Source organism: Thamnophis sirtalis, unplaced genomic scaffold (assembly GCF_051295495.1).
Source record: "Thamnophis sirtalis isolate CommonGarterSnake01/CBP01778 unplaced genomic scaffold, rThaSir2_p1.2 scaffold_11, whole genome shotgun sequence".
Classification (NCBI taxonomy): Eukaryota; Metazoa; Chordata; class Lepidosauria; order Squamata; family Natricidae; genus Thamnophis; species Thamnophis sirtalis.
The window spans coordinates 57,606,612-57,632,762 of NW_028261391.1; the positions used below are offsets into that span (position 1 = coordinate 57,606,612).

At 36.6% G+C, this 26,151-nt stretch overlaps 1 protein-coding gene across 1 annotated transcript in view; it reads right to left on the reverse strand.

The window, feature by feature from the left end:
- The window catches only part of GFRA1 (GDNF family receptor alpha 1), a 255,798-nt gene that overhangs the window by 94,935 nt on the left and 134,712 nt on the right, over positions 1–26,151 (reverse strand). The window lies entirely within an intron of this gene.

Below are 26,151 nucleotides of genomic sequence, written 5' to 3' on the forward strand. Positions count from 1 at the left end.
CTTCCCCCAGCCCGTTGAAGCCTGCACAGTGCTCCTGGGGGCCGGGAAAGACAAAAACTTTTTTCTTACCTCTTCGAAATCTTGGTGCATCTTATACACCGGTGCATCTTATAGTCCGAAAAATATGGTATATGTAGTAGCGTTTTCATTGACACAAATTCATGGATTTTTTTAAGCAGTAACATTCAATGAAAAACATAGGGAATGCTATGCTATGCATGTCTACAGTAAAAGCAAATATTAAATCTTTTTGATATTCTACATCTGCCAAGAAACATGAAGATATTCCAAAAAAAAAAAGCGTATGTCCTTTTTGGACATGTTCTTTATGCATCAGCAAGCATAATTAATAGAAGTAATCCAGACTTAACTTCTAAATTAATGTAATATTCCAAGATATCTGACATCTATCATCTGAATCATGATAAATATTCAGATTCCCATCAAGACCCCGAAATGTTCTGCTTCTACCAATACTGAACAATTGTTGGTACCTTGTCGGTATGACATTCAAATTATATGTTGTGTTTAAAGAACCAAACAAATTAGTTATTTGCTCCAAAATATATTTGTCATGCCTTTTTCTGAACTTGGTTGTTTGCTTGCAGATGTTTTATTATATATTATGATTTTTTGTAATTTGTTTGTAATTTTTTTTGTAATTACAAATTACAAAAACAATGTGATATATCACATTTTAATTCTGTAGTACATCTTTCTATTTGGCTAAATAATCAAAACAGTTTGCAAAATTTCCTATACTAATGCTTTCTTGGCTAAAACATATAACGTTACCATAATGTTGCTATAATCATCTGTACATTTGATTCTGTTTTTGTGAAACTAGTTCAACCAATATACTGCTTATAACTATTTTTAGGTTTTAATCCATCCATCCATCCATCTATCCATCCATTTATCTATCTAATCTATCTATCTACATATGGCTCTCTGTGTGTATGTGTGTGGGGTGTCTGTGTCTCTCTCTGTGTGTGTGCGTGTGTGTGTGTGTGTGTGTGTGTGTGTGTGTTCCAGCAGAATTCTGGAATGCCTTGAGCAATTTCAACCAAACTTGGTACACAAATGACTTACTCTCCAGAAACAAATACTGTGGGCGTAAGACACTCCTAAAACATCTCAGAGTTTGTTCTGTGTTCTGTTAATATAGAGCCTGTTGTGCCTTAAAATGACTTCTACTGTTCTGCTGTAAAATGGTTTCTACTATGCAGCGCACTGGATTTTCTTCACAGTGCTCCACGAGGGGGCTCCCTCTGGTAAGGGGAAAAATTCAACAGTAGAAATTACTTTTGGTCCGGACAATTCCTCCCTATAAATAAATACCGGCAACACCAGGTTATCGGCTATTTTTTATAAATAAATCAAAGCAACCAACATACTTAATACTTGTTCTGATTTCTATTTTGTAATAACAACAACCCTGTGAATTTTTTAAAATATCCATTAATTCAAGAGTCTCGTTTTCTGAAAAGCTTAACAACTGGAATTTCTCCCGATTCTTCTGAATCTCCTGATTCTGAATTTATACTAAACGTTGATCAATAGAGCCAATGTGTACATTTCTCTAAGTATCTATTGGTGCACTGTAACATATAAATTGGAAATGAGGCTGGAAGCCATGAAGTTGACCTACTGGAAACTAATTTTTAACAAATCATCTTCAGTCCTAAGTGAAGGAATGACATGGGCTACTAGCACCACTGAGCTAATAATGATTCTTCCATGGAATCAGAATGCTCCAACTAAAGATTTTCCACTGTGAAATTGAATCAGGAATGGAGAATCTTTGTTCTTTCAATGTTTTCGGCTTCCACAACCAAATTCAAACTGAGTGATGAAGGCTGAGTAATGAAGGCATTTGTAATCCAACACGAGGAGTTCCATCACCGGTGTAAAAGTTATATTTTTAAAGAAACAAGGAAGTACTTTGTTCCTGACCACTACAACAAATTAACTGACTGAAATCTATGTGGAAGCAGTGCCAATCGTTGTATCAGTTATTTATATTCGGGAACAGTAAGTTCAGGTGCAACAACAACTGTAGCTCAAACATGTTGAAACAGACTGTCAGCCTTATCAGGTAGATCAGACAGAACTCAAGGCCAGATAAGCTAATTCTACTTTATTGTAAAGCTACATTAACAGAATCTTGGAAATCTGAAACTACAATTCTTCCGGCATGATGTTTACAGCCCAAGAAATTGGGTAGGGGGGCCCTCATGACACTCTTGCTCCACCCACTATGTAGCTGTGGCTATGCTCCCTATTATGTGAATGCTCTCTAGTCAGCATCTCCTTGTGTAGTCTCCCAAAGCCATTCCCACATACCTTTTACCTGTATGGTATGTTGCTTTTTAATTATTTGTAATTTTTTAATTATTGTTTCCACTCCCATCACGACTGATACAATTATCACTAGGTAGTATTAACATTCTTGTGGATTGTCCTATGAAGGGAAGTAGCCTGGTAAAGATTCTTTCCAATCTCTAGGATAATCTATAGCAGTGTTTTTCAACCTTGGCGACTTTAAGTCCTGTGGACTTCAACTCCCAGAATTCCCCAGCCAGCTATGCTGGCTGGGGGATTCTGGGAGTTTAAGTCCACAGGACTTAAAGTCGCCAAGGTTGAAAAACACTGATCTATAGCATACACTTGCTATTTTCACCTAATGTTTAAATCAGAATGTCTTTATACTGAATGGGGAAATTAACATCACATCTGGCACCTTTAAAAGAAAATATGCCTTTATAAGAACTGCAAGTATACGAAGCAGAAAAGCACCACTGCATGCATTGCAATTCTGTCAGAAAATCTATGTGTGATCTGCAAATTTATGATTAGCAGCAACTGAAATTGTACAAAACATTAAAGTATTTAATGTTCAGAACAATCACACCCCTTAATTTTCAGAAGTGTGTGCAGATGCAAGTCCCATTAACTTTAGTTTGGAACATGCTTAGACAATACTTTGAGGACATTTCTGACAGTTATCGGGTGATTTATACCCTATTTTCTTCCTAAATGAGATGAATTTTTCACTGAAGCAGATGTTCAGACTCAATGTTTATGAAAATCTATGTATCTTCCCCAGTTACACCTGTTATTTTGACTCCACATAAAACCATTTGAGAATTCTCAGATTAGAAAGTTAATTGGTTAATTAGCAGATTTAGCACCAGCAAATAACTGTTTCCTATAGCTACATGTAAACAAAATATTGATAACACAAGAATAATTCATCCTTAGGAAAACAGATATAATATATCCAAAGTTGGGCACTTTAAATCCTAGTGATTTCAAATGTAAAGTTCAATATGACATTAAATGTCTTTTCATAAGACAACACCAATGCCATTTCAAAAGGTTTATTTTTCCTGGATGGTGCTTATATTATAGAAGAATATCTTCCACCTTGGCACTGCCAATATATGGTAGTCTGTACTGAAATTCCCATAGTTTTTAGATTTAGGCTTGTAATTTCAGAAGCTGCAGTTCCAACACAGCTAGAAAGTGCTAGTTTTAGAACCATAATATCAGGATTTTCTACTTTTGTTTTATTTTTTCTGTTTGTTGACGTTAGCTGATATTTTCTTCAAAAACTTGGATAAAGTCTTCCATTCTACAAACTTAGCCTGCTCCAATTATAATGACCAAATATTACATGCCATGACACCTAGCTTGCGATGTGTTAATATATTTGGTATGTAATGATAATTTTTCCAAAAAGAAAATCCTGCATTTGTAGTTGCCTATATTCTTAGATGCTATCTTGATCATTCTTAGGTTCTTGGTTATGATTTAACTATTACAATTTCACCAGTCTTAGATTGATTCTAACTGTAGATTATCCAAACATAATAATAATAGGTTATAAATAAAATAATATAAATAACAAAAGGTCCATTTAATGCTTGAATACTTTCTGTGTTGAGAAAATCACCATTAATCAATTTCAGAGGGCAGCTTTACATGAAATAACCTGCACCTTGTGACAATTTCTTTAACATTGTTAACAACATCTGCCTTTTTCAGGGTCCTTGGGAAGTAGGTGCATAGAAATGCCTAAAGAACTGCCAACCATAATAGCACTAAACAATAGCATTTATATACCGCTTCATAGTATTTTACAGCCTTCTCTAAAGGGTTTATAGAATCAAAATATTGCCCCCAACAATCTGGGTCAACATTTTACTGACTTCAGAAGGATGGATGGCTGAGTCAACCTTGAGCTGGTGAGAATTGAACTGCCAAACTGCTGTGACCTGGCAGTCAGCAGAAGTAGCCTGTACTACTGCATTCTAACCACTGTGCCAGTATGGCTCATAATAAACAATATAGCAAAACAATAAAATAAAATAGTTTTTTTGAACATTGGCATTTAAGTGTCCCCCTCAAAGTCAGCTTGGAGTTTGAGAGTGTCTAAACCTAATAAAATAAGTAAATAAATAATGTAACAGATGTTTCTCCCCAAATTAATAGAGGCAGTAGACATTCTTTAATGTTGAAATAATTCAAATGGGGGGAATTATATCAATTGGTGTCTGTATGATACCCAGTGACTAGTTGCTGGATTGCTTGAACATGAGCAGTATATAAACTCCTGGCATCAGCTGCCAAGTGTCAATTTCAGATTTATTCAGAAAAACTAGATCAATGCATATTCACTCTCTTGCACAGAATTATCCTGAAATAATTCATCAGCAATTAATGGCTGCGAATATCTGCATTATATGATTATACACCTCTATATGGAAGAAATATTTTTGAAAAGCCCCAGTCTGAACAGACAATGTACCAGAGTCAATTCCTATCTACCTCAGGTTTCTTTTGTCAATGCAAAAGTCAGGATATCATATTGTGCTTGTTAAGATAAATCACCATTTAAAATCCATCTATAGCAGTGGTTCTCAACCTTCCTAATGCCGCGACCCTTTAATATAGTTCCTCATGTTGTGGTGACCTCCAACCATAAAATTATTTTATGTTTTCCGTATTTTTTCAAAAATATGTCTTTTCGGATGGCCTTAGGCAACACCTGTGAAAGGGTTATTCGACCCCCAAAGGGGTCCCAACCCACAGGTTGAGAGCCACTGATTTATATGGACATGTTCAAGAGAAGGGTGTAAACATCAATAATATAAATATTACCAGAACTCTTACTACCAATTTAACCAGGTTTAGGTAACAAAATATCAGTGCACATTTAGTGTTTCATGCTGCATTAATTTCATGCTAATTAAATCATCACAGCATCGAATAATAACCATGAAATCCTACATATATTCTTGAGTTCTTGGGTGGTTTGTCCTTTAATGTCTGCTCTGAGTCTATTTTCAAAGGAAAGAATAAAGGGATTGGAACAAAAAGGCCAAATAATATGTGGTAATCAAGGTCAGGGAACAGAAATGGAAACACAGGTAGATCCTGTAACATCTTTGAATTTTTCAGCTGCAATCAGAGCTTAAGGAGCTTTTTGGATGAGAAATGAAATGTCTTCAAAGAAAAATTAGAGAGTCCAGTTGCCTTTTGAAAAAGCACCTTTGGGACAGTAATTTTAGTGTTTGAATCATAAATACTACCAACCACTGTCAAGTAGAAGAAGACAACCAGTTTGGTTTAGTGGTTAAAGCACCAGGGTGGAAACCAGGAGCCTGTGAGTTCTAGTCCCTCATTTGGCATGAAAGTCAGTTGGGTAATTTTGGCCCAGCCATTCTCTTTCAATCTAACCCCCCTCAGCAGTTTATGGGGAAACAGGAGAAGGAAATAGTATTATGTATGATCACCATATTGAGTTATTTACAAAATAATAAACGTAGAGTTAAAATAAAAGGATGAATTGCAGACAATATCAATAGGTACGCTTGTGCATCTTGGGTGAAATGGCTTCCCTATAAATGAGAACAACAAGGAATGAAAGCAAAACCGACTAGGAAATTAAACATTATCAAAGGCTGGAAGGAACTTTTACTTTAGTCAACCTTGTGTCTCTGCAGCTACACTCTTTGCTTAAGAATCATTTTTATGGAAATTATTTTCTTTACCCACACTCAGAAGAGTTTTCACTCTTCTGACTGTTTTATGTAGCCCATCAATCTATTTGTTATGCAAGGCTTTTGTTTCTTTGGTTTTGAAATTCTAAGAAGAGGAGGTACCAATCTAGTAGGTTTTGTAGTTGTTAAAAGAAACCATCCATATCCATTGTGGTTTCCCATAAAAGATGAGACACTTCTTAATTCAGTTTTCAGCCAATATGGTGCATTGAAAAGGATGAAGAGATGGTGGCACATTCCCACTAAGGAAAGTTTCTTGTGATATCTGTCCAGAAGTATCATGACTAAGAATAAGAAAGAATCCCGCTGCCACCTGGTTAGTTGAGTGGATCAGATTGAGGTGTGGCTTACTGGATTTGATTGAACTACCACTCAGTTTATTCTATATTTGCTTACAAAGCGGTTGCTAATTCAGATAACACCTCTGTTCTAACCTGAAACATCTTCTTTCCAGTTCTGTATTGACTGAGTTTAGACTCATACATTGGTCTGAACAATTCTATAGCTATAATGTCTCCACACATATGTTTTACTATACATTTTACTGAGTCTCTTTCTCCTTCTAACCCACTCTATGGGTCAGAACATTCTACAGTCTATATGGACAAGACGTTCTTTTTCCATTTCTCACATTCTCACAAGGCTGTCATTACAGAGAGAGTATTCCCAAGAAACTTAGAAAAACTGCTAAACAAATGGTAAGAGGATACCTGATCCAGAGTTAGGTAACTGTCTCATATGTTACTACGTTGATGGTCTGCTAATCCAGAGGGACTTTAGAATGTTAAAATGTCTTCCTGTTGTGTAACCCTATACTAGAATTACAAATACATTATGTATTAGAAGAATTTTCTGTGTAATCAATCCATCTAACTGAGAGCAACTCTGTGCATGCAGACTACAAAGTTGCAGAATTAGGAACTGAATGGGTTGTTTCGGATGATTTCAGCATAACAAGTCCTCACATAAATTTATCTGAATTACCTTAGAAAACAGAATAGAGTTACATGTTAGGGGTGTATTTACGTATACATTTTGTGCATTTAGCCACTATTCAAATATTATGCCTGAAGCTTTTTAAGCTCCCTAAAAGTAAACTACATTCCAGTGTTATTTCAGGGCCTATTGGTCCAATATACAGTATATAAAGGACGCCTTTCTCCTGTAGAAAATTTTTTTTCATGTAGATATGTATGCATTAATTAAGCACAATTTATGTGCACCATGATTTAAAAGGTATAAAAGTTTAGTCCCTTTCTTATGGAAATTATAATGTAATTATGATATAAGGGAAACAACAAAGATGTAGACACTGGTTAGATAAATATTTATTTATTTATTTATTTATTTATTTATTTATTTATTTATTTATTTATTTATTTATTTATTTATTTATTTGTCTTGTATGCCGCCCACTCCCAGAGGACTCCGGGCGGCTCACAAAAGACAAGGGAAAGGGGGTAACAAGACAAAGACAACATATTAAAAACAAAACCAACATTCACAATTTCTATGGAAGTAGATGCTTCTCAGCTACCCCCAGCCTGCTGGAACAGCGAGGACTTGGTGGCTTTGCGGAAGGCCAAATATATAGGGAAGAAGTTATTTTTCTCTCAAACCAACATCATATGCATCTCATACTTTATAAATGCAGTTACCATGAGCTCTGGCTTATTCACATCTATTCATTTTGATCATTGATTGCTGGCACATTATCCTTACAGGCAATCAGTGGCAAGTACATTTAAGTATAATAGAGTGGGAACTGAAACTGCTGTCTATAATCGCTTTACCTATAAACGCTGTCCTTTTTTTTAATGCCAATGTATCAAGGGTAGCACAATTAGGACATGGGCTAAAGTGAATAGACAAGCACACACACAAGGAAAGTATAATTAAATAGAGGGAGCTTTAGTGGGAAAATATTAAATTCTACAGATTGGGAAAAATTCTGGTGAATTTGCTATGTCATATAACTAGTGCTTGTAGCACATTTGGAAACCTACATTCTTCGTGGCACCTCAAAACATATTAAACGGACGTCAAAATACTTCTGCTGTGCTGTAAAAAGAGATGTATAGTAAGGAGATGTAAAATATATAAGCCACTACATTATGTTGTATAGGTAGTCCTCAAATTACGACCAAAATTTGAGCCCAAACTATATGTTGCTAACTGAAACATTTGATAGATGACTTTTGTTCCATTTTACGACTTTTCATGCCACATTTGTTAAGTGAATCACTGCAGTTGTTAAATTAGCAGCACCGTTGTTAAGTGAATCTAGATTTCCCATTGGCTTTGCTTGTTAGAAAATCACAAAAGGTGTTCACATGACTCCGGGATACTGCAACTGTCATAAATGTGAATCAATTGTCAAGCATCTGAATGTAAATCACATTGGGGATGCTTCAATGGCCCTAAGTGTGAACATTGACCACTTTTTTCAGTGCCGTTGTAATTTTGAATGGTCACCAAATGAACTGTTGCAAATCAAGGACTACCTGTAGTTTTATTATTATATTGTATTGTCACTGTCCTTGTCCCAAGGATCTGTCAGTACCCTGCAAGGATTTACGAACTGGGAGACTGCAGATAGCAGTATTGTTGGAGATTATCTATTTATCATCTGTCAGCTGCGACTTCATTTAATAATCAGGAAAGAAACCACTCAACTCCATTTGTTTGAAATCAAGTGTACTTTTACTAATCATAAACGAACAGTAGCAAAGCCAAGCTGAATCTGGTTAATTAGGCGTGAAAGCAAAGAATATCATGTATAGTTCAATCCCCTCCCCTTGGCACCCCAGTCCATAGTCCAAGTATAATGCACCCAACTGTCAGGTGGGAGATAACTTCAAAAGACATCACCAGGATGGAATGCCGGACAGTTAACCTTGGCGGGAAACTCCCTTCCTCCACATGCGGAGTAAGATGGTCAGGTCAGTGTCTAGAATCTTCCTCCAGCACATCATGATCCCCCTCCCAAATACCATGCCCCCCCTCCCCGTTTCAATGGCAGCCGAAGCAGCAGCAAAGCAGAGGCTGACACTATCTGTCTGTCTGTCTGTCTTTCTGTCTGTTTGTCTGTCTCTCTGTCTCTCTGTCCATCTATCCACCCATCCATCCATTCATCTCTCACTTTTATTGTTCTTTTTTTATTTTCCCCACAACAACTCTGTAAAGTGAGTTGAATTGAAAGAAAGTGACTAATCCAAGCCACCTGGATAAGTTTCATGCCTAAGGCTGGGTTAGAACTCATAGTCTTCTGGTTTCTAGGCCAAATTTTAACTATTAGACCAGTGTTTCTCAACCTTGGCAACTTGAAGATGTCTGGACTTCAACTCCCAGAATTCCCCAGCCAGCAAATGCTGGCTGGGGAATTCTGGGAGTTGAAGTCCAGACATCTTCAAGTTGCAAGGTTGAGAAACACTGTATTAGACCAAATGGGCTGTCATATTGTAGACTGGTATTGATAAATTAAATGCAGGCAACTGAAAGTAAAATATAATTATATATGAAAAGGCTAACATCTACTTCTAAAAGTTTGAATCAGTCTCATCTGGTTGTTTTGGATGCATTTAAAGATAGGAAGACATAGAGTAATTTGAAATAAATGAAGAACCAAAGGTGAATTTAGGCAAAATTGTGCAATATTTTGAATAAATGCAGCAGCAGATTTCTATTTGTGTAGCGTTTATGAATCACAAACCAAATGACAAACATTAAAATCATATCATGAAAACAAACATAACAAAATAATAAAATGTACAAATATTTGATGTGAATTAATGTGACACATGAATGGATAGGTGGGAATGACAACGTGAGTAAAAATAAATAAATAAAGGAGCCATTCAGAGGTCCAAAGGAAAAGAAATGCTGACTCATGAACATTTGCTATAAAAGAGCTCTGTTTGTTGTGAATATACAATTTAAGTATAAACTTAAATAGGCCAAAGGAATAAATATAAAAGCATAGTTGATTTTGATTGCTTAATATGCCATGTTAATAGAGTTAGAGAAATGTATAAAGAAACATGTAACGGTAAGGGAAACATATGAAAACTTTTGACCTGGGCAACACCATGTTTTAATACAGTCAAGAGTGGGTTGACAGAAAAATAGGACATTGGAGAAAAGATAAAGGAAAGGAAAGAATGAAAAAAGAGTGACTACAGGGAGAGAAAGTACAAGTACTGTATGAAAAGCATTAGTAGACAGGTTTCATTTCCCAATGAAAAGAATAGTAGTTGCAACTTGCAAGAAAAGGAGATACGTAAGCTGTATTATAGAGTGCCATAGAACTGGATGCAGTTACAATATGGTAGGTATGAAAAAAAGATGTTTGCTGAAGGGAAAGAAGCTGTGGGTTAGAAAAATATATAATCTTTTTGATCGGTATTGTGTAAAGAATATAAAAAAGGTAACTGCAAAATATAATGTCAAAAAGGGATGATAAAGAATAAATAAAAAAAGAAGACCAATCCTGATGAAAGTAAAAAAAAAAAATATGTTTCAGGCATGGAAAAAGAGGATTAAACAAGTAGCCTGCAGCAGACTGAATGAAATAAAAAAACAAGTATGAAATTGTTTTGGATGAAATTGAGGGCAAGGCAATACTGAAAGGAGTATTTTAAACATTTGAATGTGAATGACAACATACACACACACACACACAGGTGCATACTGAAGTGTACACCTGAGGCAAATGTTATATATGTTAAGATCCAAGGGAAAAAATGATAAAAGGTGAATCATGAATGCTACGAGATTGTTAGCACTGCTGCTGGTACAGGCTGAAGAAACTGAAAACATGAATGTGGTTTGCATATGGAGTGGCTGTGGTAGAAAGCTGGGATAATTCCAATATTGTTCCCCAATAGAAATGATATCAAAGGTATCAACGAACAATTGCAAAATCCACAGAGAGCTTAGTTTGTTAACTGTGCCTGATAAGGTATTTGATAACCTTTTGATTGAAAGAGTACAAGAAGGGATAATGGCCAAAACTGGGAAGTTTAGGCTGGGCAGAGAATTTTGTCCTTCAACACATGAATCCACTCAGTCGTCATGAACCGTGTGCAGCAAATAAATTTAGTAACAAATAATGAAAGTTGGAAATTAATTCTAAATGCGCTGCTTGAGAACAAGCAGGTAATAGTGAACACACATTTGCATGCACATAAAATTGAAGGTTGATTATTGAATGTGATAAGAGCAGTATATAAAATAAAATGCACGAGTCTTAAAGGAAAGCTTAATAAATGTTTCTGCTTTATGTAGAGTATAAGACAAAGGTATCTTCCATTGGTTAATATAGTTATAGATAAATATATGAGAAATGCCTGTAGTTATGCTAAAGACATATGGCTGTGGATTTAAATGTAGATGTTATTTGGTATGAAGATGCCATGTCAGGCTGCGAATTTAAGTGATGTGCAGCAAGTGTTAGATATCTTGAATATATCATGTAGACTAGTAGCATGAAAAATTAATATATCAAGGATCAAGGTTTGAAAAAGAAGTGGAATTCTAATAAATGGGTTTATAAATATATAATTTAACTTCTGAACCTTTTAAGAATGTTCAGTAAAGAGGGGATAATAGTGGAAAAATGTTAAAATGTACAGGTAATCCTCGACTTACAACCACCATTGAGCCCAACATTTTTGTTGCTAAGTGAGACATTTGTTAAATGAATTTTGCTCCATTTTATAACCTTTCCTTGCCACACTTGTTAAGTGAATCCCTGCAGCTGTTAAATTAGTTACACAGTTGTTAAGTGAATCTGGCTTCCCCATTAACTTTGCTTGTTAGAAGGTCTCAAAAGCTGATCACATGATCCCAAGTGCCAGCAACTGCAGCCGATCACATGACCTTGGTATACTGCGACCATCATAAATATGAATCAATTGCCAAGCGTCTGAATTTTGATGAGGATGTTGCAACAGTCATAAGTGTGAAAAATGGTCATAGGTCACTTTTTCAGTACCGCTGTAACTTTGAACAGTCACTAAATGAACTATTGTAAGTCAAGGACCACCTGTATGATACAGGTAGAAAAGTATTATGTAGTATGTTATCAGATGTAAGGAATAAAAGTTGGAAGAATCAAAAAATCACTCATCTTATCCTGTGGAAATGAGTGCTGTAGATAAGAAAAGAAACATAGAAATGGGTAGCAGCAAGAATGGGCTATCTAGAAGCACATCTAGAAAAAATATGATCAGGAAGGGACGATTGCTGAATGATTGAGAACGCAAAAGAGACTGAAGAGCAACACACTCGACTTATTTAGTTACACAAAGAGATTTAATGAGGCTTAAATCACATAATAAATATTTAAAAAGACTGAAAGTTGTGGTAGAACAGACTTCATGAAGACCTCAAAACAATAAAAAATAGTTGATTGAAGGACAAAATATGAGGAATGAATCAGTGCATGGACAGGAAGCCTGTATGCACAGCTTGGAAGGAAAACATGTTATATATATAAAAAAATACAGTGAGACCTCGGGTGCCAACCATAATTCATTCCAGAACTTTGGTCGGCACCCAATTTGGTTGTGACCAGAAGGAAGACAAACTGCGCATGCACGCACAGACAAAAATGGCGCAGGAGGGGAAATTGCCATGGCTGTGTTTATTCGGCACCTGAGGATGTGTTCATGATGTGAATGAAACATTTAGCAGATTTTTCAGTCGGCATCAGAATTGTTCATCATATGAGGTTCGGGACCCGAAGTCCCACTGTATAATGATGGGGTTGGTGTAAATTAGTCATTTCCTTTCCTATTCTTTTCCTCCTGGCTTAATTTATTTACTTACTATTTTTCATTCCTTTTGTGCAGTTTATATAACCCTGCTTGCTCCAAAAGCACCATTGTGCAAACAGTGTTGTATGTTGACTATGCATTGACAGGATCCCAACCCACTAGAGAAATGTTGTTGTCAAGCCAGGTGTACCGTCAAAGACTCTGTTGCTGGATTGTGGAATCAAAAGGAAAGCTGATTTAGTGCCCACAAAATTCCAGAATTACATGCACACAAAAGAGAGACAACATGTAACAGCCCCTTGCCAATTTATAGAGTATCACTCAGTATTCCTTTTTATTACTATAGAAGTTAATTCGCAACTTGTTTCCTTTTTCCCTCGAACTTGATTAATTACCATCTTAACGTAACTACTGTTCTCTTTCTTATAAATGGCCTCTCTCTAAAATGCTGCTCTTGCAAAAAATAAAACAGGAAAAAGCTTCTAGCTCTTTTTTTAGTACTACAGCCCTGCCTAACCTTGCTATTTTTCAAATTTATGGTCTTTTCCAATAGAGCTTGTGTGAATATTATAGCAAATCAGATAAAGTAAAGGGGGTAGCTCTTTAAGTGATACTTCTAGGTCTGGGGGATTTCCCTTCCCCCCTCTTCTTGGTAAATATTGCATTTAGGTGTATATGTTAGCATTTGATAACCCAATATGTTGATCAGGTACTACTACGGAGAAATTGCATTGCTTGCTGATTAATTTCTTCTCCCTTGGTATACTCCACCCCATTTCCAATACTATATTAAAAGCATTAATGTAAAAAGAATCCTCCCCTTGAGCAACATTTTAAGAATATAATAACCAAGTAGCAAATACCATAAGCTTTTCTCAAAGCTGCCATTCATTTCAATGGGACATTTGCTCAAGACAGAATAGTGTGAGCACAGGGCTAAATTGTTGGTAATGTTTTTTTTTAATGCAAACTAGTCAAATAAAACAGGATTTATGCTAGCTCTTCCTCTTGTAGTATGGTCTTTAAAAAGTGCAAATCTAGTGCAAGCAGAATCATGCCAAGCTATAAATGCAACATGAACAGAGATGCAAATCACTAAGCCCAAGATATTTCCTTACCATTGCACTCTTTCTCTCTCTCCCTCTCACGCGTGCCTGCATGCACACACACAAAATATTTATCTATCTATCTATCTATCTATCTATCTATCTATCTATCTATCTATCTATCTATCTATCTATCTATCTATCATCTATCTATCTATCATTTTTGGTGAGATAGGCAGTATATATATTTGATAGATATAGTTTGATAGATTGGTAAATAGACAGATAATATTGTACTCACTACTGATTGGTTCAAGGCAGGTAAGGCTTCAAACATGATGGATGGACTATTATCATAAAACTCCATAGAATACAAAGTCTCTGCAGGACATAAATTTGTGACAAAATATTCTTGTTGCTGGAGCTTTACTTATTACTACTAATGCTTATTTTAAAAAGAATCAAAACATGAATTTGTCTCATGCTACAGAAATGACTAAGAACTGCCAACTTATATTAAGTTTTCTTTCTTTCTTACTAGGTTCATCATTCTTCCCAGTGCAATGCTGTGATACATACTATATTGTCTCGATTTCTTGGGTTAACTGTTTAGAAGCTAATTTGGTAATATTCCCCTATAATATTCCTCTCAGCTTTTCTAGCATGCAAACCTCAGCTACTCCTTTGAAAAGTAGGTCTTATATTTATTGAAACACAACCATCATCCACCAAAGAAGACTGAAATACGGAATGTCTAGATCTCACCATTCTTCCAAAGAACTCATGCATTGGTTTGTTGACCTACATAGAGTATCCTGTAGGGGAAGAAGGTTAAGCAGAAAAAGACTGACCCAAAAATAGATGGAGGCGAAATCACAACTCAATCGTTCTAGTCCTACTTTACAACAACAGAGAAGGAAAAGAAGAAACCCATGGGTTACTTTTTCTTTGTTTAATAGGACTTGATGGCTTAAGACTGCAAGGCAAAACAAAAATATGTCACCTCCAGGTTGAGTAAAGTGCAATGTGTGCGAAAGGGTCTTTTGCAAAAAAGAAACAAAAAAAAAAACCCCTTAAAGGTCCAGGAAACACCGACAAAGTAATCTAAATATTCCATGTGGCCATTTTGATGAAACAATTTCTGGCATCACAAAAGATGGAAATGGGTAGAGTGTCCCAGATAATTTTTTGTGTGAGAACTTATCTCACATTTACTTACCATATTTTTCGGACTATAAGACGCATTGGAGTATAAGACGCACCATGATTTTGAAGAGGTATTTTTTTTAAAAAAAGCTTTTGCTCAAGCCTCACAAACCCTCTGCACGCCTTGTTGGGGTTTTTTTTGCAAAAAAATGGGGATTCAGAGCTTTGATAGGCTTGTAAAGTGCTCCTGGGAGCTTGGGGGGGGGGCAAAAATGAGCAAAAAAGGCACATTTTTTTTTTCAAAAATGGCCTCTTTTTTGAAAAAAGGGGGAGGCATGCAGAGGCATTGGGAAGCTAGTAGAGTGCTCCTGGAGGCTGGGGGGAGCAAAAATGAGTTTTTGCTCATTTTTGCTCTCCCCAGCCCCAGGAGCACTTTGCAAGCATCCCAAGCCCTATGCACATCCATTTTTGCAAGGGAGTGGGGTTTTAGTAGGCCAGAAATGCTGTATTCAGTGTATAAGACACACCATCTTTTGGGAGGGAAAGGGTGTGTCTTATACTCTGAAAAATACGGTATATCGCTAGTTTTTTTTCTGTGTACCATTCCATGTACTTCAGCCATTAAACTACAGGATAAATTGTACCTTTTTAAAAAAATGTTGCTTTCCATATATTTTCCAAAGAACATTAAATTGTGAGCATACTTCTAGTGAACAAGGTCAAGGAGCTGCAGATTTTATTCATTAACAAGAATTCTTGGTTAATTTTGTTATTTTTGTTTACAACAAATATCAGTTATTTTTAATTTAAAATTATACTTATTTGCTATAAACACATCATTAAGATAATCTTTTTGAATTTTCAGTCCCAGGTCTGTATAACCTGGCAATTGTTATCCAGTAGACCGCCAGACCAGAAAGCTACGCAAAACGGTTTTTGTAGGCTATTCAATTTTTGTAATACATTTTGGCTTAGATCCAACAAAGCAGAAGGGTATGGAATGCCACATTCTTGCACAATCTAGCAGATGGTGCGGAATGCTGGAAGTGATCTGTAGATCAATGACTCAGTCATCAGTAGCATCTGTGCCATGATTTGTTGTGATCATTACAGTATATTTTTCCCATACTGAACTAGGAAAGCTCAGTCTTCGTTCTTGTGTATCTTGGGGAAGTCGCTTGTTTTTTAAACACAATAAAAATGAATTAATGATTCTAAATATGTAGAATGTTACACTATTAAATATAAAATACTGGAAAATAATTAATGGTTTGCAAGCCATCTGATCACTGCAAGGTGATTAATACTGCTGTCTCAGCAACTGCAATCGTTACCTTGTTAATCAACCTCTTTGACCTTCTGACCTTTCAACTTTGATGGCACTACAAGTGAGGAACCAGAAGAAACGACTCCGGCTCAGAAAAGGAAGGGACGCCAGTCAAGCTGGAATCCTCAACATTTACTCATCCTGCAAGCCCAATTCGCTGCCAGTTTGCAGCAGACGTCGGAAGGGAAGTACATTATGTCGGACTTGAGCCCTCAAGAGAGAATGCACATTTCCAGGTTTACGGGACTCTCCATGACCACCATTAGCCACTGGTTGGCCAATGTGAAATACCAACTCCGAAGGACAGGGGGGACAAAATTCCTTAAAAATTTAGACACGGGGCACCCGGTGTTCTTTTGTAACGATTGTGCTTCTCAAATCAGAACTCCTTCGACGTACATCAGTCACTTGGAGTCCCATCTAGGTTTCACTTTTGTTACACATTAGTTTTTCAAAGTTTGTATTTGATTAGGTTAAAAAAAACCCAAATGAAAAGTATTTTTCCACTTTATTAAAATAACCCTTGAGTCTTACAAATTAGAAAGCATTGTACATGTTGTTAGAAGAAATGGTATTTATTATAAATCAGATCTAGGACACATATTCTGAATGGTGGCTTTGTTCCCACCTCATTTTTATTTTGGCAGCTTACTGTTCGTTAATAGCTCTGGCTACCAGGAAGCTGGCTTTTCAAAATTTCTCTCTCACCCTAATTATAATTACAATGTATAAATCACACAATGATCAATTATACAAATTTTAGGTTCATGCATTATTTAACCTAGCATTTGAATCCACGCAACAGGAGCCCAAGAAATTCCAGTCTCTCTCTCTTTATATGCAAACAACCCCTTTGTGAACCAAGTATAAAAATGCAAAATACCAAATGTCTCCTGAATTATGAAAATATTTAAGGGAAGTGACATCATCAAAACTGATTATGGCTCTATTCCTATTCCTTCCCTATTAAGTAAGTATAGGGTTGTAATTCTGCCACTATAACTGGTTTATTCAGTAAATTCTGCAGTACTGATAATAAACTAACCTCAAAAGAAGAGTCTAAGCAACACATTCAGTTTTGTTATACATTTGCTATAAATTTAGTCCCATATTTCAATTATTAAGAAATCCACACATATGTTAAAATACAATGAACACAGAATTGTAAAATAGTCATTCACAAAACATACAGTAAAATGCATAAAATTCCAACAAAAGAAAAAACAAAAGAAAAAGTTTTTTTTTTCAAAAACTAGTCATCTCAGCAAGAATTCAAGACAGCCATCAATATCAGTGTGATGTACTGGCACTGGAAAAGAGCACCACTGAAAAATGAAAAGGAGGTTTTATACAAATCAGCCTTCCTGAACTTGACTTCCATCAAATTTGTTTAAATTCCATAATCTTTAGTTTGGATTATGCAAAATAATCTGGTCAGATCAATGTGTGAGAAATTGAAATCCAATATATCTGGACTTAGATTATTGGTTTGGAAAGAATGAATAAGATTATGGGCAAGAAGTTATGATTAGAGAATAAGACATCATTAGGGGGTCTGATCCTCTTGTTATAAATTATAAATTATATGAACAACTCTAGGGTATTCTTTCCTTCTGTCTCTGGCCATGGTTAATTATGTTTGGGCTAATCCATGCATGCGCACACACGTGCGCACGCGCACGCACGCACACACACACACACACACACACACACATTATAATGCCAGATTTGTTGGGTATGAGAAATGTAGAAGAAAGAGGTATAGCAAAAGTACCTTTGTATATAGCTGGGGAAAATAACTTTTGTTTAAAATCTTGTTACAAGGCAGGGAAATAAACTTATGGGTGCTTAACTATCTGCCTCTCCAAATAGCCTAACAAAAACAAACTGTGTGGGTTATTGAAATTGTAATTCAGCAAGGGCCACAGGTTGTATCTAAGAGTAATGTCAAACTCAACATAAAGCAGCCATCTCTTTTTCTTCCTAGATGATGTATAATTTCAACAAGCGTTCAAATTCTGCAAGAATCAAGTCTATTTATTTAGAAGAAATTCTAGATCAATGTAGCTAAATAAAAATTGGCATTTGTGACACACACATGGGAATACAATATAACTAAGATTAATTGTTCATGTAAAGTGCTGAATTAGTTACTTCATAAGCATATCACACACAAAGACTGAGCAAGTGAACATTCAGAAGAATTTGAATGCTTGTTGAAATATCCTCAACTACTTGGATGACAATTGCATTCATCCCTCTTCTGAAATGAAAAATTTGTTTCTGAGTTTGCTCAGCTATGGTCAGTGATTCTTAAATATGGAAAGTGGCGGAAGAAAAAACACAAGAATAGCATCAGATATTTTAGAGAGGAGATAGGCAAAATGTCTTCAATGGGACTATTTATATGGGGGTTTTCCTATACTCACTGTTGGGGACAAAAAAAACAACCTAAAACAAGATGCAGGACAACTATGCAATCTTGAAGTCTTGCCCTTTCAAATGCATAGAGTCTTCAACCCCTTTACAAAAGAGTGAAGCTTCAATTGTGCAATTCTCCCTTTATATCTACTTGCTTTCCTTTTGATTTCAACTACTACTGCTTTTTTTCCCTTATTACCCGCGCTTAGGATATTAAGAGCAGTGAGTAACAAGCAGAGCTATGGGATAACAGGTCAAAATGGAGTCCTTGCCTAAGTCTGGACTTTATTTAAGAAATACAGTAGTACATTAAAATGCCGCTAGAAATTCTTACAAAACTGGGTAAGATACAAATACAATATGAGGTACACTTACAACTCATAAGATGTATTACAGTCTGACCTAGGCTTTTTGAGACCATAAAAAGTACATGCTTAGTCCCCAAAACCCCCTTTTTATTTCAAAGGCTGTGAATTATGTTCATTCACAGCCTGTAATGAGTCACAAAGTTTGTAAAGAAGTCTGCCAAAAGTCTTTTGGGATAAGACTGATAAGCACCCACCTTGATCTCCTTTGAAACACTGCCAAAGACCTAATTAGCAATTAGCTTTGCAAGACCACACGGAGCACAGAGTCAAAACAGAGCTTCAGACTTTAAACTAACCAGCACGAACAAGATTGCTTCCTGCCTTTGTTCACGTGCCTTTGTTCCTCCTTTATATCTTATGGGAAGAGCCAATCATCTCTAAGCCTTACTCCCGAGTTGCACCTTTTATCTTAACTGTTCTTGCCTTCTGGCAGCTCTGTGCATGCGTGCAGTGGGAACAGGGGGAGCCTGTTCTTCTGCTTCGCTGATACACGTAGCTCCCAGATGGCCCTGGCCCCCTCTCTGCCTCCGATGCAGAGGTCTCGTCCGAGCCTTCCCCAGACTCCAGGACTGGCCCATGTTCCTCCCCAACCTCCTCACTGTCCGACTTTACTGCCAGCTGCGCAGGCTGCCAACGGACCACAACATACAGTTACTACATACTGACATAAGATTTTAAAACATGTTCAAAGAACATAAATTTAAGACAGGGCAGATTCATGCTCATAGTCACAGTTGTGATTGAAGCTATGACAGTGATTGTGATAATGATTGCTTTTCATTAGATTTGATAGTGAAACAATGAATTGATTAGAAATAACAGTGCCAACTTTTGCAACAGTCACTGATGGTAACAATTCTTTCTTTTTCTTCTTCTAATTAAAAAAAAAGTAATGGGGAGGAACTTTTGTTTTCAGAACAAAAGTTGAATGTGCTATTAGCTGCTCTTTATTTGCATAATTTGGTATTAATTATGTCTTAATAACAAATCGAGAATAGAAAAGACAGAAGGCAGAATATTTATGTACATTTCCATGCCTTACTGCTTGCATATCAAGACATATTCATGAACAAAATAGAAGTCTACTGTAGATATGATGAGACCATCAATTTCCCCTGTTTTCTATTTCCTGTGTTAGATGAAAACAATGAATGTGATAAGGAAATCAAACTATTCAAATCCGCTTATAAACTAAACTTTGTGGGATAGCCTTAGGTAAACCACCTTGCCTGAGCTTTAAACTTTCTACATTTATTATAGGAAACCAATTTATCATTGTTTGTAAGAATTACAATGAAGTAGAACACGGAAAGCTTTTTAAACTCTTCAAGATATTAGAGAGACTGTTCTAAACATGCAGTGGGGTATGTTTCCATTTCCTGACAAAACAGGTTACATACTATCCACTAATATTTGCATGGCTTACAACTTCTACAGATGTTTTCCCATGTTTAGTAAGCACTTTTACCAAGCTACATTTTCACCTGCTTGTTCTAACATTTCAGCTGTTAATATATGTACAGCAAGAGTTCACTCCATATTTTCTTGTCAGACACTACCATGGGCTTTAACGTATTGATTTTTAGATCTATATTCCTTCTTGCATCATACTGGCCAAGTCTCCTCGTCCCTGTGCAAGGAAAGTCTATGTTTTTCCAGAAAAAATGCCAACGTATCACTCTCTGTATCGTATCTTCACTATTTAACCCACCACAAGGTCGTAAAGTAAATCCAGCTTTCTTCACTAAGGAAGCCGGCTAAGAAGGTTGGAAGCCAGCTGGGAAGATAGCAAACAGCAGTCATATGCAACCATCATAAATTCGTGCTGGTTGCCAAACACACAGATTTTGATCTTGTGATCATGAGAATGGTGTGACAGTTGTAAATTGAAGGGTCAGTTGTAAATCACTATTTCCAGTACCTCTGTAACTCTGAACGATTGCTAAATGCATGGTTGTAAGTTGAGGACTACCTGTACTATATCTCAAATCTATTCTACAGGGTTCCCTCCCCCCCCGCAAATAAAGTCTTAAATAGATTCTTGGATCTCATTTAAAATCACAAATGATAAAGATCACCCTACAATAACAAAGACTTTTATGCCGTTGACATTGATCACTAAATCTAGAACAGGGGTGTGAAATACAATTTCAGTGAGGGCCGCATCAGGGTTGTGTTTGATTTCAGGGGGCTGAGACTGGTGTAGCCAGAGTGGGCATGCCTGTTCAATGTCATTCGTGTTGGGGATGCCTGTGGCAGCCTGAGCATTTTGCCAGCGAAAACGTGCCCCCGGGCGCCATTTCTGGCTGTGACAGCCTCCTGCAAACCTCTGCTAGTGAAAACAGAGCTCAGGAGGGCCATGTGCCCTGCGTGGCCCTGCAGGCCAGATCTAAGAACCTCATGGGATGCATCCATCCCTTGGGCCTTGAGTTTGACACTCCTGGTCTAGAACAACTTTTTCCAGGGTGAATCTCTCCAGACTTTTGGGTGGTAGATGCCAATGGAAATTATAAACTTAAATGGTTTGATGGGACCAGGCTGGGAGACTGGAAACTTCTCTTTCACCACAATTATTTTAGGTAGTAAAGAGGCAGGGTTAGCAACAAATATGACAGCTTTTAGAAAGGGATAATTTTTTAAAAGCTGCTGAAAGAGTAAAGTAAGTGCAGCAAAAACAAAGATTTACAAGTCATGCTTCTAATAAATTATCACAGTATGTTATCATTTTTAATTACTTCAAAATTTTGCCCAGCAACCTAATTGCAGCTGGTGTGGGCAACCAAACACATTTCCACAATTTGTGTCATTTGACTCACCTGGCATTGTGATGAAGACCCAGAAGGGTGGGGGGAAGAAACAATACTGCAAGCCTTCATACCATGTCCCACGGGCAGCAGAAATGCATGAAAAGTCCTTAAAATTTCAAACTGTGGACATACTTTGTGTGAATCAATGAACAGTAGCGAACCATGTCATTTACAAACTCTCCTTTGGAAAATGCAGTCAGAGACGTTTGTGTCTGTTACAAAAAGAGGCATGCATTTCTCTTCTTATTCCTTCATAATTTTAAGAACCTTTTGATAAGCACCATTAATACTGTGAAAAAATGACAATCACAGACTGGCCGCTTGCTGGATATGAGGAAAGGAGAAAGCAGCATTATTTCCTTCTTTAAATCTCATCAAACTTTCTTCCCTGGTAATTCATGACAATAAGGTGAATAATGTAAAAGATGCATGTTTCCTTATTAATAGAGGGATTTTGGCAGTGAAAGGGTATCGTTAAGATTTTCCCCCCAAATGTATTGTGTTCTTGTTTCCATGCTATGCTGTTGGAAAATCTGCTGTCTCTGCATTACTTTGCCTAAAACAGCAACAGTTGCCAGAGTTTCAAAGATATTCCTTGCATTTATATTTGCAGCTAGAAACCAGAAAATGCAAACCACTTTTCCACAGAGGAATCTTATTATTTTACAAAAAAAGTATTGCTCAAGCAGTATTCCCTTCACCGGTTGGAAACTGCAATATTAAAACAGTGTTGTAGAAAATACACAGACAAAAAAACCCTCAAGTTTGTACTTGCTTTATTGTTCCTTCACTGCATCATTCTTGTCTGTACCATGTACAAATAAATCCTCTCTTTTGATGTCCCTTAATAGGTTTAAATAAGTCTATTTAAAATATGCATTTGTATTTATCATTATGATAGTGCGCTTCCACATGCAAGTTCTCCAGTTCTCTAACTTTTAAAGATAGATTCCCAGAGCAACCTTTTAAAATAAAATTGCTTTCCTGCCATTCTTTATTAAGCAGCATTAGCTTTTTAATATACGTTTCCCTGAGATAAGGTGTCAAGAGCTTTCACAGATGACTATTACAGTAGGAAGTTTCTGAAAACATAGAGTATATTATTTTTCAGATGCATTTCCACAAACATGTTGCAGAGCATGGTGAAAACAAGGAATGGCAATCTAGTTCAATGTCGCCGTTTTTTGCCACCGCAGAATGTGTTCTGCAGAAATGACAGAAATCAATATCTAAACTCAAGCTGAACTTGAGTTTTTACTCTGAATCGAAGACCCAGAGCGCAAACAGTGGAAATACATGTGATGCTACAGAAACTATATGCAGACTGTACAAAACAACAACAAAAACAACAACAAAGGTCTCGTGTACTGACACTCCCAAAACAAAATAAGAGTAAGAATACTATTAAATGTGGCAGAGACTTTAAACAACATGAATAATGATTAGCTCTTCAGGTACTACACTGTGGAGAGGAAGGGCATCTAGAGTAGATTAGTGGATCAGTAAATATATAGAGTGTCAAAGCTCCACATATTTGACATTTGAAGAACAAAGCTATCCATCAATGTCCCGGGTGCAGATCGATCAAACAGAATGCTGCCTACTGAAAACTTAATAGCATGATAGTAATAATGTAGCCACAAAGCTTCTCGACTGTAATTGACTGCTTCCACTTCAGGCTAGGATGTTGAAAACAGTGACTAATGTTCACGTAAAGATTTCATTTGCAGTGGATGACAATCGGTTCACCTCACACTATTCTAAGCAAAATGGCTATATGTAGTAATGGACAATAGATAAAAGATAGGGAGAGAAAGTCTAATTAAAGGGGTTCCAGAGTTGAAGGCAAAATATGATTTGGAGCATGCATGGGCATAGCATGTTGGGAACACATTAAAGCAAACATGTCTTTTCCTAAAACTACACTTCAGTTGCAGAGGTAGACCAGTGGTGGGTTTCAAAAATTGTTCGAACCTACTCTGTGGGTGTGGCCTCCTTTGTGGGAGTGGCTTGCCACCCATGTGACCGGATGGGAGTGGCTTGCCGCCCATGTGACCGGATATGAAGATGCCGACGACACTTGTCAGAACCACTTAAATTACCTCACACACAGCACTGGCATGCATAAGAATATGATGTAAACTTGTTTTTCAAAAGGCATCTTTGGTTTGCGTTAAAACAACTTCAACACACACAATGTTCTGTTGCACCACAAACGCAGTAGTCATCCTTACCTTTCACAGAGGCACTGAGTTTTATAAATATGAGCATGATAGTGTAGAATAATCATATCCAAGGACCAGTGGTGGGTTTCAAAAATATTTGGAAGCTCTTCTGTAGGTGTGGTCTGTTTTCCGGGTCCACTGGTGGAACCTCTTCTAACCAGTTCAGTAGATTTGACGAACCGGTTCTACCGAATAGGTGCAAACTGGTAGGAACCCACCTCTGAGGTAGACTCAAGCCCAGGAGAAAAGCTGCTTTAAGTTATTTCTAATAATTACTATGTGCACTTTCATATGGAGCAATGTCATATTTTCCACTTTGTAATCTCTGTACACACCTTCAATGCTACATCTTCATAGAATATGGTTATGTATAGAGAGGCCATTAGAAAAAATAAATAAACTGATATTTAAAAAACAAATATGAATTTATTTAAACATGAAGTGCCTAGCTGTAAATTAAAGTAGTATTTACATCACTGTAAGAAGTCCAATGGCAGCTAAAAGAATAAAAATCTTAGGGGGGAAAACATAAAAAGAAATACTTACTAATCAAAATAATGAAACTGAAGCAAAATATTGATAAGGAAAGGAATAACTTTTGTTAATACCAAAGGATGATAAATTGAGGCTCCCAAAACATAAGAAACTCTAATTTTGGGTATACTTTCCAAAGCACCTCCCCAAACTGCCATTATTTATTATTCATTCATTATAATCCAATCCAATCTAATCTAAACAATATTACGGTGTGTTAGCTACATTTCATTAATCACTTGGCAATTAGGCAGATTAAGAAGCAGGGCAAATAAATAAATAAAATTAATCCACTTTTGATTTGATTTAAACTGAAATTGAATTCGGTTTAGCCACTGTCCTGCCTTCATTCTTCTTTTGTTGTTGTTGTTCGTTATGCATGAAGCTAGTGAACATGGTCAATGAAAAAGCACAACTTCTGAGCATACATCAATGACCATTAATCAAGGTCTTGCTGCTTCCAAAGTCTTCCATGTTGTTCAAAAAAGCCCCAATACTAAAATTGCAGTTGTTGAGGCAACCAGTCAGACTTGTAGACAGCACTGCAACTTTTTCTGATGATAATTAGCCAACTGCAATCCTCATGGATGCCCACTTGCTATACTGCATGGCCTACTAAACCTGAACCTTATGCCGTATGATTACTTCGTATTAAAATTCTTTATTGGCCAAGTGTGATTGGACACACAAGGAATTTGTTTGCAGTGCATAAGCTCTCCACGTACATTCAAGCAACAAAGTGATGAATTCAGATAAAACTCCTAAGAGATTAATTTGAGAGGCTTCTCTCCATTTCTGTTTCTGCATTTCCCCAATTTAGGTTTCAAAAATGAGCAAAATATCAAGAAAAAGCAACCACTGTATCGCCTGGGAAATTGTCAATTCAGTAAGGGGAATATAGGATCACACTCTACGGTACTTACCAACTATGTCAAATTTCCTTATCCATAATTTTATATAAAAAGAGGACAACTGGTTAGACAGACTGCTCTTTGTGTCCAGTAATTTCTCTCTTTCTTTTGCTCTCATTTATTTTAGACAATCCCAATATTATTTCCATCGATATCAAGTATGAAAAGAAGCCTGCCAAATAACAACCTTTAAATGCAGCCTTAGCTTCTGTAACTTAAAAGCTACAATCCGCAACCATTTACTCCGGAGTAATTAACTGAAATAAGTGAGATGTTTCAAACTAAATGGTTTACTGATTGCAGCCAAATACCTGTCAAAATTAAGGGAGACTTTGCGGATACAAGATAAAGCCACATTTTATTTTGCAATGCTGGTATAAACTGTTATCATAGCATAGCCCTGCTGAAACTACTGGGAATCAATTATAAGACTAAGAACTTCTACAAGCTTCAATGGAGCTATTCTAGCTTTATTGCCAGGGTCTGCCCCTTTATAATCTTAATTTGTATATTCTTGAT